Here is a 14,818-nt window from a genome sequence, read left to right on the forward strand (position 1 = left end):
TGCGGAACGGCTCTGCCGCTTGTTCTCCCAAAGTACTGTTGGGTGAGGACCGACCTCCCTTTGGGAGCTGAAAGTCACGCAGTGAGCGAGAGAGGCTGAAAAGTGCTACAACGGAAAAAGCACCGAACGTGTGCGTGAGGGGATGGGGGCGGCAAAAGTGATGCCGTTATATTAAAGCCAGACCACGAGAGATTAATAGGGAGCTACGCGTGGAAAGCAGAGGGGAGCACAAGAGCTTCTTGGCTCACTCCTGCCCAGCCTCTTCCAGCCCCGCTTCGCGCCGTGCCGGGCCCTCATCCCGGCCCCGGCCTCGCCCCCACTGGGGGCCCCGCCGCCGCGGGCCGGGACACGTGCGCGGAGGCCGCGGCCGGGCCGTCCCCTGTCGGCCACGCGCGGCGGGAGGCGGGCAAAAGGGGCGGGCGGGAGAAGCGGCTCTGCCCCAAACTTGGCAGCGCTGCGAACCCTCCTTACGAGGGCTGCAGCGGGCGGCCGCCCCCATTGGCAGCGGGCTGCGCCCTCCTCTTTCTCCCTCCTCTGGGTGGGTTTCAGCCCTCCTCTTTCGTTAGGGCGGGGGAAAAAAATCTTTTTAGGTATATTTTTAAAGAATTAAAAAAGAAAAGAAAACCACCGTAATAATAATAAAAAAGAAATCCCAAGTCGCGTCCCGACGTCTCCGGGCCCCGCGGCCGCAGCGGCCGCCCCACATTCCTGGCATTCCTGGGCCGTGACTCCCCGCGCCGCCCCGGCCCGGCCCCGGCCCCGCCGCCTCCGGCTCGCTCGTTCGCTCGCCCCCGCGGGACAGCGGCAGTCCCCTCCCTCCGTCCCGCCCGGCCTCCCTCCTGCTCGCACCCCGCGGGCGACGGCGGCAGCTCCGGGCGTCCCGGCCCCCCCCCCCACCCCCGCGCCGCCGGCGGCCCCAGCTGCGCCCGCCCCGCCGAAGTTTTCCGCCGTGGCCGGGCCGGGGCGGCGGGAGCGGGTCTCCCCCCCGAGGGAGGAAGGCGGCCGCCTTCCGGGCCGGGAGAGCCGCCTCCCGCGGGAGCGCACGGAGCCGGAGCCGCCGCCCAGCAGGTAAGGAGCCGCCGCCGAGTTGGTCGCGCTTGAGTCCTTTCCGAGCCGTCCGTGCTGCGGGCAGCGCTGCCGCGGGGTTCGTCGCTCCGACGAAAATAGCTCAGCTCGAGCCGGGAGCGCCGCTCGGCCAGCTGCTATGAGCGGGCTGGCACAGCCCGGCCGGCTGCGGGCTGCGATCTGCGGGACGCGCGGAGCCGGTGGGTGCTCGCGGATCCCCCCGCTCGGGTACCTTCGCCTTTGTTGCTGCGGTACCGAGGTGTGCCCGGGCCGGGGGCAGTGACGCGGCGGCGGTGCCCGGGAGGGCTCCGGGCTCGCTTTACGGAGCGTGTTTGGGACGGGCTTACATAATGTACGTGCGGAGTGTGGACGGACCGTGTGCTGGCGTTCTCCTATCGAGAGGGCTCTATCCGCGATTTGCATCGCGTTACCGCGTGCTTCTATCGTGAGCATCTCCCCGGCTGTTTGTAACTTTACCGAGGTGGAAGCGAACAGAGGTCGGCGGGGGCTCTGATTCTACGTGCCGCTGCCCAGAAAGTTTTCTGGGGCTTCTGGCGCGTCGCCTGAAACCATAGCTGAAAGAAATAGTTCTGCGAGAAGCCGCTTCTTTCTTTTCCTTCGAGCTCCGTGTGTGTAACTACTGTTGGCTCCAGCTATTCCAGAAGCGCTGTTACACGTTGAAGTTTCTCGGAGCTGGGGAGATCTGCCTGTAAAATGGCTTCTCCCACCCCCAAGTGCCACCTGCAGCCTCTCCATCGCGGGGAGGGCACTTTGGGGACCACTTGTCGGGCTGTGGTGTTCAGCACAGCCCTCGCCTTTCAGGAGGTCGGTCGCTGGCATCCAGCTGTCTTTATACGTTGCATACGGCGTGTTGGTGTCAGAGCAGGGCAAACAAGCTGTAGGCCCTGCTCCGTTGCTGACAGCACTCCTGAACTTTTTGTGCGAGGCTGCGGCAGAGCTGCTGGCAGGCAGAGGGCACTTGTGCGTATCCAATGGGTGGCGGTAGGAGCATCGGGAGCGCTGCCTGCGTGGCCCCATGAGCAGGAAGGTGCTCTCCAGGCCTGTGGCCATCCCTTCTTCAGTAGCACCTGCTTGCATCGGGCTCGAGGGCGTGGCGGTGGAGTGCTGGCCCTGAGGGTGCCAGCGGTGTAGGCTGGGGCTGCAGGGCTGTTCTCTGAGCTTCTCTACATCGGTGAACAGTTTTAAGCAGGTCTGATAAATATTTCAGTGGTGGCAGGAAAAAGTAGTTTTGGAACAGAGTTAATTAACAATCCACGTTGATTTCCTTGACTGCTCATCCTGGCCATCCAGCCTGTCAGCCAGGCAGCACAGTGTAAGAGTGGATTGGCTTCCTGTGAACTAGACCCATTTCTGTGCACTCATCAAGTCGCCTTGGCTCCCAGTGGCTCCTTCAGTCTTGAAGAAAGTATTCGATATTTTAAAAAAATATATTTGCTTAGGTACTTCTGGTAACTCTGCTGTTTCTTTGTTCTATGTCTGTTTGGTACCACTGCAGCCAAAGGGGTTAGTGTTCACTGTGATACTCCTCACGCTCAGTAAGGCTGTGTTTGATTCTGTGTTCCTGATGTTACTGCTGCTGGTGTGCAGATTGTAGCATGTTCTCAGTGCGCTGCGGGTCTCTGAGCTCACAAGTTTACCTACAAACGTAGGAATGGGCCTTGATGCAGGAGCTGTTCCCCATCACTCTGTCCCTTGGGCAGCACAAGGGAGTGAGGAGGACTCCGGAGCATGAAAAGATTGAGTTGTGTGTTGAAGTGTCAGCAGGTTGGCGTTATGTCTTGGTAAGGTTATGGGAGTTTCTTGGTTGGTCTTCATCTCTTTCATGAAATAGTCTGAGTTGATTCTGATGGGTTAATACTAAGCCTTTACTTTTAGTTTGTGCACATTATCATGGCTGTGTTACTTTCCTTTTGAGCTGATGAGAATGATTTTCACCAACTCTTATTTTTTGTTTGTTGATATACAGTGGAACATAAGCAAACTTTGTGAATTCAAGGATGATTTTATGCAAAGAATCAAAGGAGTGGAGATATTTTAATTTCCTCATCTTCAACTGTCAGTGCACACTACAGTGAAGTTTGGCCTCATCTTAGGGCGCTGGTGGAGATGGTGGTCAAATGAAGGTGCTGCAACTATACAAATGCAGTGGCTTATCTTCTGAGCAATACTGATTTAATTTTTTTCCATTAGATATAGAGTAAAAAATAAAAAATAAAAAAGTTTCAAGTTTGCTCTGCAAAGTATTTTCTAAGGTCAGCTTTATCAGTGCTTAAAGTGTTACCTGGAATTAAGGGCACGATACTGATGCAGCATGAAGTGTGTACGTAGCAGGAACATGCGTACTTGTTTTAAAATACATTTTCCACTGTCATTGTTGTCTTAGTAAGCAGTTGTATATGTTATAATCAACTGTAGATTAACAACTTCTGAAAAACTTGAGATTACAAATTTATCACTCATTAAGCATAAATTTAACTAATGCTAAGGAGAGTTTCTAAACAGGATTTTTCTTGAAGGAGTCAGGTATGTGAAGTGTTGGTTTGGTGATATCCTCAGGAGAACACTGTGCTACTGCGATGTTTTGTAGCATGAGGTGTTGTTAATCTGAAGAATTTAGAGACTGACCTTTATTCTGTGCCAGGCTTTTGGAAACTGCAACCCCACTTCCGAGTTCTTAAAGAATGCACCTTTCCTGTTTATTTCACCAGTACCTTGCTGAAATTATGCCCTTTATGACTAAGAACACTTTTTTCTTTTCTTCTCTTTTTTTTTTTTTTTGGTCTGTAAACCTTAAATTACCAGGTGATGTAGAAACAACTCTGAAAAGAGGGTGGTGAATGTGTATGTTGGTGATCTAATAAACGAGGTGAATGATGCTGTGCCAAAAACTTGCTAATGATGTAAAAGTATTTGGATTGGGCAAGGTTGAAGAAGACTGAGAAATTGTAAAGGGAATCCAAGAAAGCTGGGTAAAGGGGAAGCATAGCAGATCATGTTGATAAATTCAAGAATGCGCATGTTGGAAGGAATAATCACATTACTTGTTCGTGTTACTGGATTGTAAATTAACTATATTAAGGTGGGGAGGAAGACTTCAGCAATGTTTCATTTGAACCTGCGCACCTTCTTAATGCTTAGCATCAGGCAGAAGAAAACAGCTGCAGTTGTTGTGAAATGATATGGTAGTAACATAAAGGAGATTAAACATGCTCAAACGGACCAGGAATACTAAATTTGTGATCTCCTATCGAAGAAGAGAGACTGGAAAATAATCATATGGTGAACTTTAAGTATTAGTGTAGTTTCATGTCAGGGGGATCAATAAGAGGAGGCAGGCTAATACATGTGCAAAGTAACGATTGTGAATTAGTAAGTGCTAAGTATCCTTTGGTGCAGTACGCTGTATAGGTGTAGGGAGTAATTTGTAAGGCAGTGTATATAATACTGCTAAATCACTATTCTTTTAAATTTATTTTTTAATGCAAATAATGGTAATACTTCTTGTCAAAGGAGATTATACAAATCAGCAGCCTGGTAGGATCATAAAGGGAACTGACCTGCTCATAGGGATGGAAGGAACAGTTCCAACTATTAGCTGAAGGGAGGCTAACCATAGTGCTTTAGGGCATAAATCATGCAGTATCTGACAGAGATTAAGAAGTTTCCCTTAGGACAGATCATGCTACAAGTGTCTGCTGTGATGCTTGTTATGCTTTCTTGAGGGGATGTAGGGTAAGCTGCTGTTAGAAGCATGCAGCGGATGGTGATCTGGCCTGCTATAGCAGTTTCTGTAACCCACTGCAGTGGGTCTAGTTAATGTTAATGGAGATGGAATGGAATTGTTGCTGTTTTTATATATGCTCAGGCTTCACAGAAGGTTTATTTATTATGAATTGATTTTCTGACTTCCTTGCTCAAAGGGCCAAAGGTACTTTGAAGATGGCATTGCGCTGCTTTTCTGAGCTCAGAAAATGAAGTGAATGGAAATGCCCACATTTGTGCAAGTACATCAAAGTGATGCCTTTCTTTGGGACTTCCTTGAGTCAGAGCACTAGCCTTGGCTAAGATGGCTGTGTAGGAGAAGCATGAGGTTACCAGCAGTTGCTTTAACTTGTGTTTGTGCAATTCTTTCATGTTTTTACAACTGAGAAAATAGTTTGCATTCCTTGGGTTTTTTAGATTAGCTCTTATCGTGGAACTCCCTCTTTTGAGAGGAGGCATTCACTACCTTGTAGATAAAATGCCTTTAGCTTTTTATTGATGATGATAAAATTAAGCTAGGCTTTTGGACAAGCCTGGGCAAAATCAGGGGGCTTTGCCAATCACAGATTCAACTCATAGGAGCCAGATCCCACATTTGACAGGTACCACTACATGATGTTTTCATTGAGATCTCTTTCATTTATTCTTTCAGTGCAAAACTGTATCCTGCTGGTAGGAGAAATCCTGCAGTTCTTGCATGTGTGATATGCAGTGCTTATCTCAGGTCCTTTAAAGGTAATGCATAAAGGAATTTCTACTCAAAACTTTGGGCCTGTTGTTCTCCAAGATGGAGGGAGAGAAGAAGGAAAAATTAAATATCCAGTGGCCTAATTTGTCATGTGTTGAAATCGAGTATGTTTTCTGATACCTTCAATGGGTACCTTTGAAATTCTACCCCAAATATAGATAATACAGGTTTCTGAGAAAATCTGTCTCCTCTCTTAAGAGCTTTCTGAATGCTCAGTGTGAATGGAGCTGCCACAGGAAGAAGAATCTTTATGAGCTTTGTGGGTGCTGGGAGTTTATTTCATAAGCCTTGGAAAAGAGGCATCTAAAATATCAGAACTATTCTTTATTTATTTTCCTGTTTCCAGCCTGACATATTTTAAGGGACTTGGAGCTACTGGATAGGACAGGTTTCTGTTTCCATTCCTAATAGTGTTTTGAAGATTCAATCTGCTTACAAAAATTCTTTGGTTAGCTTACTGGGAAAGAAGTTGGCAGCTAACTTAAGAGGAAGGCTAGCACAGCACTTTGCTGGTAGACAGAAACATTAGCAGAGCTTCAGAGCTCAGAATGGAGACTAGACAGGGCACAGGTTTCTGCTTGTGAATAAAATGGCTCGTGTAGACATATTTGAGTATAGGTCCTTTGATTCCATGCACATTTGCCAAGGCTGTGTTGTGGGAATCTGTGATAGCAGAGGAGGTTAAATCATAGTATTGATAGTTACATGCTGCTGCTTCCTGCTTTTGTGTATTCTTTCTGGAAACAGTGAAAAGCAATGACAGGGTTTTCTTGCAAGTTTTCCTCCACATGCCCATGTTTCCCTTGGTAGCTTTGTGCCCTAAAATGCATTTGTGCATAGTTTGAAATCTTGTTTATAAAATAGAATTAAAATATTGCAGGACAGCATTATTGAGGCAGATTAACATTTACCAACCACAAATTAAGTATGTTTATTGTTACTGATTTCACTTTGATTTTTACTTTAAATTAACTTTCTTTCTGATGAGTGGAAGATAAAAGTTACCATTTGAACCTGAAAACTAACTTCGTTTGTTACATCTCTAAAGGATTTTGATTTTGGGATGTGTTTTATTGTTTTATCCTAAATGCCATGCAGAGGAAAGTGTTTAAATACAGAACTGTGCATGCAGAGTTAGATTCTCATTTAATGATTAATATTTTTTAATTTCCTCCTGTGTTGTTGAATCTATCCAGTGAAGAGGAGAAGGAATGATTTGCTTCCATAGGCAGAAGGTGTGTTGGAGGATCTAGTATGTGTCTTAGGATGTTTGTTTCTTTGGTCATAGACTGTACTCCTCTGTAGTTGATTCATTTCTTATGGTGTTTTTTTTTTCTTTCATTTCTGTATTTAATTGGCAGATTTCTATAAACCTGTGCATTTAAATATTCAGATTTAGGAATACACATTTCTTTCAAACTTAGAGCTGGGTAATTAAGAGACTGTTCTATTCAGAAGGGAATTACTGATCCCACCTCAGTTGTGAAGTGATGAGAGCTTCCCTGGAGACATCTTGAAGGAGAATGTCATAGCCTGGAGCAGGAAAGTTTCTACTTGGTCTTATTCCTTGGTCTTTGTTGCTGGTGTATTAGCCTAAAACTGTTAACTCATAGAGCATCTTTGCTATTGTAATATACTTTCACATGCATCTCTTCACTACTGAAAGTGTTAATCTCAGTAGGATGTGATTTCAGAAAACATTAAAACTCACTTAATGATGGCCAAGGTGTTTCTTCTGATGCATGTGTTGTTTTTTTTCGGTTGTTTTTTTTTTTCTTCAGATATATTGATACATTCTTTTAGCATTCCTGTTATCTGACTTAAATACAAAGATTGTTACCCATGTGCAAACTGACCTGTCAAAACGTCTGGAAAGGAGTGGGTACACATTGCAGACAGTTAATACATTTTGCTGTATTAGTCAGCATGGTTAACCTTTGTTAATATTACGTAAGTTTTCTTTCCTACTTTTGTATTTTCAGCTTGTGCTCCAATATGTTTTTTAACATTTAGCTTAACTTTCATGTTAGCTGTGTGTTTAGCCTACCTGACAAGTGCCACTTACTCTCTGCATGCTGCTGTGAAATTCTGTGCCCCTCCACCCCCTTCAGAGTAATAGGAAGAGATATTCATAAGTGCAAGGCTGCAAGCTTACCTGAGCTCACATAATACAGTAACTTCCATGCTAATAAAGCTGACTTCAGAAAACATTGTCCACTATTACATACCTCTTAATTTTGCTTACTCTGTTCTTGTATTTTTGTTCATAGAATCTCAGAACGGTCTGGATTGGGAAGGACCTTAAAGCCCATGTAGTTCCAACCCCCTGCCATGGGCAAGAGTACCTCTCACTAGACCAGGTTAACCAAGGCCCCATGTAGCCTGCCCTTGAAAGACTCCAGGGATAGAGGTATATACATCTTGTATGTTTTTTATATATATATACACACACACACTTCTTAGTCCCTCCATGTTGTATGTCAAACAGAGTGATGGAGGATATGACAGTGAAGGAAATCCTTAATTATTCAGGTATTTTTTCTTGGAATGGAAAAATGGTACTGTAGATAGTTGTCTTGCCCACCACAGCCTTAGAGCACTGTGGTCATGGTTTGAGAATTGAGTGGGTGTTAGTTTTGTTAAATACCTTTTAGAGAAGTTAAAAAATGGGAATTAAAATAATGTTTAAAACTTCAGTGTTTAAAAAACCCTTTGAAAATATGAAGATTATTTAAGATTAAGACAGAATCCAAACTGTTTACCAGGAAAAACTTTCTGATAATGAGCTCTGTGATGTACTGTACCATTGTCTCAAAGATTGCAGCTTTGCTATGGGGATGAAGTTAAAATAGTCCTGGATAGTCCTCTAGAGCATTCAGTCAAGGGTTTGAACATCTGTCAGGGAACTGGACAAGGCTCTGGCTTTGTGGTCAGTTAGGTCCCTTCTCCATGTATATGTATTTTAAAAATATCTATGTACATTCACGTATTTGAAATGAAAAGCATTTGATATTCATTCTACTAATTATTGGCATTTATTTATTTATTTATTTATTTCAGTTCTAAGGGCAAAGATGAGTTGGGTTAACAGGACTTTGTTTTTTCTTTGTGTTCATGTACTTAATATGCATTATTTAACAGAGAATCTCATAAGATAGCAGTGTAAAAGAGTCTAGAGATCTTTTAAGTAAGCAGTGTCGGCAATACAGTGTTTTGGGACTTTCATGATCAATATAAATTATCTGCTTTGCAGTACCTTGTACTTCTGTACCAGTACTTTGATATGCACTTCATTTCCTTTATACTGAGACATTTGCCAGACCATATGTCTACTTCCACACTGACATTCCTGCCCCAGCTGTAACTGTTGCGGTGTGATGCCCAGGCTACATTGACTCCTGTGTTATGATTTCATCTGTTGTGTATGGGGAAAGCAGGTTTAAAAGCAGCATGCATTGAGCAAGGTGCTGAATTCATCTTGTGGAGAACCAGAACAGATAGGGGCTATTTGTGTGATGACTTGAGTGAAGAGATTCTTCCATTGGTGTCTTGGTAAGTTATTTCTCTGGCATGCATGGTTATTTCCATGTGCACGGCTCAAACCTAAAAGAATTTGACCAGTATAATAATGTGACAATGTTATGCAAGGCAACAAACAGTGAAGAGTCTGTTTTAAATAACAGTGTTGATGTCAGGTGTTGAATCTTCTGCCTCTTAGGGAAAAGAGACTGAGGAGAATTTGTATGTTTGGGTTTTGTTTTCTTTCTTTCTTTCTTTTTTTTTTTTTTTTTTTTGAATAATGTATCTCTTACCCTCATAGTCTAAAATAGAGAAATACAGGAAAATGTGTGACACAGTGACTCAGAAACTGTAGTTCTGTCAACTGGAAAAAAAAGTCAGTCCATCTTACTGCATTGTGTGCTGCTATCACCTCACCTGTTGTTGCATTTGACACTGGAGAAGTATTGCTTTGACTTGGACGTAAACTCTCTCAGCTCCCTCTGTGCAGCTTCTGTTTCTCAGGTGTTAAAAATATGTCCATGAAATGGTCACTTTGTATGTAGAAGGCTCAAAATTGTTAAATTAAATTGCATTTTTTGTCCGTGTATATCTTTACAGATTATGTGTGAAACTTTTTGTGTCTTGTGTTCAGTGATTTGTGTGCTTCCTTTTCTTCTTGGCTGTAGCAATAGCTCTGAGAAGCTGGTGGAAGCATGCAGAGAAGGCATCATCAAGTTCATGTATACAGTTTATGTACTAAGTTTATTTAAACATCGATGCATTACCTTGCCAGCAGTGGGAACCTCACCTTCACTATAAGATCAGAGGAAATGAGAAACAGAAAGGACAGCTGATTGCTGTCTGGTAGCACTGAGCACTGTTCTTTCCTTGTCCTGTAAGGTTCATGGTGATAACTCCGTGTTTTTTTCCTCTCATGAGAAAGACCATAAGGCATAGTAACTAAAGCTTGGTTAGTTTAAATTCTGATCTGGAGATAGCTGTGGAGAGGCATAATTAGATAAAAGGGGCTAAGAGTCTTGTGCAAGAGCAAGCAGTGTAATCCAGACCAATTCTAATGTATGAAAGGCTTAGTATTGCAGTTGTATATGAAGATGATGTCATTGCAGTGCACATCGCATCTTTATGTTATGTTCTAGGAGAGGGAGAATTACAACTCAATGATTCAAGACTAATAAATCTTCTTGGTACCTCATGCTGGAGGCATGGAAGCCCAACCAGCAAGCATTCCATCCCAAAGTCTCTGAGTAAATCCTGCAGCTCTGCAGACCAAACTGCAGTGTTCGTGTGAGCAGAAATTTGAAGGATGGGGACACTGATTTGTATGAAGAAATAGTGTTTCCAATGTGAGCACAGGAAAGTGACAGTAATTCTTGGCACTTTGGATGCTAAGTGCTGTTGTAATTAAACCTACAGGGTCTTGGCTTACAAAATGAATCACTATGATTTCTTCTTAAACAAAAAGCTGTAGTAGTAAGGTTGATATGCTTAGCTGGAGTTCCTTTAACACCCTTTTTAGCTAGGTCTGGGAATAAGTAAACACATCAAATAATCTCTGGTTTTATCATCTCTTCGGTAGCGTGCTTGCTTCCTGTGTTATGAAAGACATGGCTTCCCGTCTCACTGGGTTTTTTCCATTAATTTTGCAATCTCTTTCCAAATATACCAGCATCATTTTTGTAATAAAGGTTTTACTTAAATTATCTATTCTTTTTTTCCTATTCTGATGGTTTTTTTTCCTTCTTCCTTTTTTACTTCCTTTACTTTGTCTATTATAGCTTTCTAGCTGATACTTTCCCAGATTTTATTTAGTTTAATGGCATATGCTATTGTAATAAATGTAAAGGCAAAGAAAAATAGTGCAACTTCTGACTGGAGCTGGTATGCTTAAATAATTTGTACAAAAAATTAAGCAGCCTGCTTAACTGTATAGCTTCTTATTTGTGGTTGTGAACCACTGCTTTTCAGTGAAGTTTTCAGTGTGGTGTATCTGCTATAAGAGCAGCATCCTTCACTGTGCCAGATTGGTGATTTCAGTTTCTAGAGATCGTAAGAGAGCTGGCTCTCAATATGTGGCATCATGGGGTGGGTTATTTTTGTTGTTTTTGGTTTGTTAGATGCCTTTCAAGAGGAAAGGTAAACTCACCTGGGTGATAGCTCTGGTTGGACTATAGAAATTATGTAAATGCCAGTGTTTACGTGCTCTACCCATCAATGATGCTATTTTTCTTGATGTTTCATGGGCAAAATGCTTTTGTTTGATTGATAATCCTTCAGCCACCAACTATGGCTAAAAAAATAAGTGTCTGAGATGCATGGTGTCATGTTTGGCTCAAGTCTAAGTAGTCTTTCTGGCTTTTGTGAGTAAAACGAATAGATTTTTGTTGGCTACTAAGAAAGGAACAGACCTGTCTTTTTTTAGCATCTCTCTGCAGGTGAAGGGAAAAAAAAACAAAACATGAAGCTGGTTGAGCACTTTTGAATCTTGAAAAATATACGTTAGTGTATTCTCTTACCATTCATAAAGCATAGAAGGTCTGAGGCTAAAAATAATTTCTGTGCTGGATTTCAGATGTACACATTTACTTTTCAAAGTGAAAAGTAAATCTTGATAGGAGACTTCAAAGCAAAAAGCTGTGTTGAATTTTCTGAGCAGTGAGGTAGTACTCCTTTGGTACATACCTGTGTTCTTTAAATGATGGGCAAACATTTAGCCATTGCTGTGTATCCTGCTCAGCCTTTTGCCTGTCATGTCCTGTTAAGTCTCATTTTCTGTCTATAAGCATTGCTAATATAAGGATTCTCTTGCTGCTGTGTCACACTCTGGTTCCATTCACCAGATGTGCTCAAAATACCTTTTCTTCTTTTCTAGAAAGCTTCGGAGATGTAGTGATCTTGATTTACAATGGACCTCTGTATATGTATAGGGCCATTTCTATCAGGATGTGGGTTTGCCTGTAATATCAGTGAGTTTGAAACTGTTAGTGTCTTGAAGATTGAAGCAGCGCTTGAATGTGAAGGTCTTTAAGCTTGTTTTTAGGTCTTACCCCTCTGATTAAACTTGTTCGGTTTGGCATGTGTAGCTGCTCTAATTGATGTTTCTTTGTAGATTTCACATCAGCTCTTGTGTTACTGTCATAGAACTTGAATTAGTGTCCCTTGTGTTCTTATAGTTCTGGATTTGGTAGCTGGGATCAAATCTTTAGATTTGTTTTGTTCATATTTTATTTTTTGGTATTCCAGTTGAAATGTGATGGATCAAAAAAAACTAATTGCTGCTTAAAATTTTCCACAATCTCTCTTTGTTTCTATGTGAAATGAATTCATTTATTATGTCATATAAACTCTTCCTGAATGTGGTACCTGAAGCAGAGCTAAATAAGAGTTTTCACCAATTTGTTACAATCTTTCATGTTAATCCACTGACTAATTCTAATTCTGCATTTTCCAAAGCCATGGATTTGGATGATATTCTGTTTTGCACTGAACTGTAATTTAATTTATTTGCTTCTTAGGGCTATGTATTATTTTAGGAAGTAACAGGTTTCTATTTTGCATTTTAAGCCTATGGCCAGTTCGAGTGACCTCTTCGTTTCCCTTAAAAGACAGCTTCAGGGTCATCCTAATTGATTGCTTTCATTCAGTTGCCTACGTTATGTTCTTCATTTGAGCATCATTGTCTTGATCATAATTAAACAAAAGCCCAATTAAGTCTCATGCTATACCCGGGAAGTAACTTGCCAGAGTTTGACAGCTGAACAAAGAGATTTTAATTGACAAATTTCTTCAGAGACAGATGTCTTGATGGAGGTCTGTAAAGCAGAGCATGCAATTTTAGGCACTTATCAGCTATCACTTTTATATTATTTTAGATGTGTGGCTGTCTTCAGCTCTGCTGTAAAGATGTGAATCAGAGCTGGAGAGCTAATTTCCATTCTGGCAACAGTGTAAATGCCTCTCTGAGATTCAGCTTCCTGCAGTAGGAAATATGAGAGAGTAAGCAAACACTTAACTTCTTGGAATACTTCAACACATCTCTGTATGATAGAAAGGCAGGATTAAAATTCTTATTTATCCAAAATTTAAGTCTGCAAATCCCACTTAACTGGTGCTGTTGTAGTTATTACTCTCAATACTCTTGTTTTAGATGCTGTAAATCTGTGGAGCATCACTTTAGGAGTGGAAAGAGGAGAACGAATTAGAGTAATTATTTTTTTTCCTGAACTGTGGCTTGCATGTCTCCTGGCATTTATCCTGCTGGAGAAAATGACTTTAGAAAGGCAAGGAAAGTGGAAGATGCTTGAGTTAAACAGTCCAAGAGAACAGCCTGCTTTAACAGAGCTTTTTAGAGTATTTGTGGGACTACTGCATTATTGCGTGAATGCTTGTAAAATGTTAGAAATAGATTTTCAGTTGGGTCCTCAACTTTCTCTCCTTTACTGTTTTAGCAGCCACAAGTACGTATTATTGTATATCAAAACCAAGATGATAATTCTCAACAGTTTCATGCACTCGTGTACGTTATTATATTAGATTTCCACTGAGCCATAAACACTCTTTGTCCTTTCCTTTTACTTGCTATCAGCTTGGTTGTTCCTTGTGGACAGGAAAGCTGTGTTTAATGCTTTGTGAAGTAGCCATCAGTTCCTTACTTTTATCTCTGTTCAGCATAAATTATTTTCAGCAAGGCCACAGAACAGTTTTGGCCAAGATTTGCAGGTGTCCCTTGTGGAGAGCTATTTCAGGATAAAGGCTTAATCTTACTGTTACTTTCATCCCCTTCTCTCTATTTCATCTCTCCTTGAAGAATGCTAATCCTGAATGATAGAAGTCTTTGGTTGGTCTCCTCCCTCCTCCATGGTCTTTCTGTTTGTTCGTTCCTTCCATTTTCATAATTAACCTGCAACTGGATAGGTCGAAGCATATTTTTTTGCCCTTAAGCTTGGAAACTTGGTGTGCATTGCCGTTGCAATATTTCTAAGGGGAAATTCAGCCCCTAATTATCAAATTAGATGCACATTCTGGTTCTTTGGCATGACTTTACTTCTGCCCATCTGTTAGGTTGGCACTCTGCCCTCTCAGAAAGTAACCTACCAGTTTTAGCTGAGCAGACGAGCCAACCAAAGATAGGTTAAGAGAGGCAGCCTGCAGAACACTTTATGTTCAGTTCCTCTTGCCAAAAACTCTTCCTGTTTGCTAACAATGTCAGCTTAAGCCCATATGCTTCTTTACATGGGATGACATCTGTGCAGACAGATGTAGGCATGGCAATACAAATGACATTTTATAAGAAGGGCATATGTTATGGAACCAGGCACCACTATGTATTTAAAATCCTGTCTATACTGCACGTGTATACATAGATCTACGTAATGCTTGTGTATTTTGTTGTGTGAGAGCATTTATCAGTGAGGGTTGGACCTTTGAAGTCTATCAGAGCTTGTGAATTTTGTGTGTCTGGGTAGAAGAGATTGAAAAAATCCCTTTTGGAACAATCTCTTTGCCCTTTGCTAGATGATGCTAGATTTTTCACCAAATAAGAGGTTTCTAAGCCTGCTTTTCTCAGTTACCTCTACTTTTTGGATTTACAGTGTGAAATAACATTTAAAAAACAGAGCTTTGGTTGTGAAAGACATTAGAGACACCATCAAGCTGCAATCTAGCTAGCTTTATTTTAAACCATCTTTCACATTCTAAGCCCAT

General features: G+C 42.2%; 1 protein-coding gene across 2 annotated transcripts in view; it reads left to right on the top strand.

The window, feature by feature from the left end:
- The first annotated feature begins 944 nt into the window (after positions 1-944).
- The window catches only part of PTPN14 (protein tyrosine phosphatase non-receptor type 14), a 100,966-nt gene continuing 87,092 nt past the window's right edge, over positions 945-14,818 (top strand). The window contains exon 1 of one of the 2 annotated variants that reach the window (XM_065745979.1): positions 945-1,068. The gene's annotated coding sequence lies outside the window, so the exon portion shown is untranslated. Of the gene's footprint in view, positions 1,069-1,130; positions 1,266-14,818 lie in introns of those variants that run through there. The other variant, XM_065746062.1, reaches the window with a different exon arrangement.

The sequence above is a fragment of the Cyrtonyx montezumae genome, unplaced genomic scaffold, assembly GCF_038088225.1.
Source record: "Cyrtonyx montezumae isolate F1298 unplaced genomic scaffold, pur_monq_1.0 scaffold_0, whole genome shotgun sequence".
In the NCBI taxonomy this organism is placed as follows: Eukaryota; Metazoa; Chordata; class Aves; order Galliformes; family Odontophoridae; genus Cyrtonyx; species Cyrtonyx montezumae.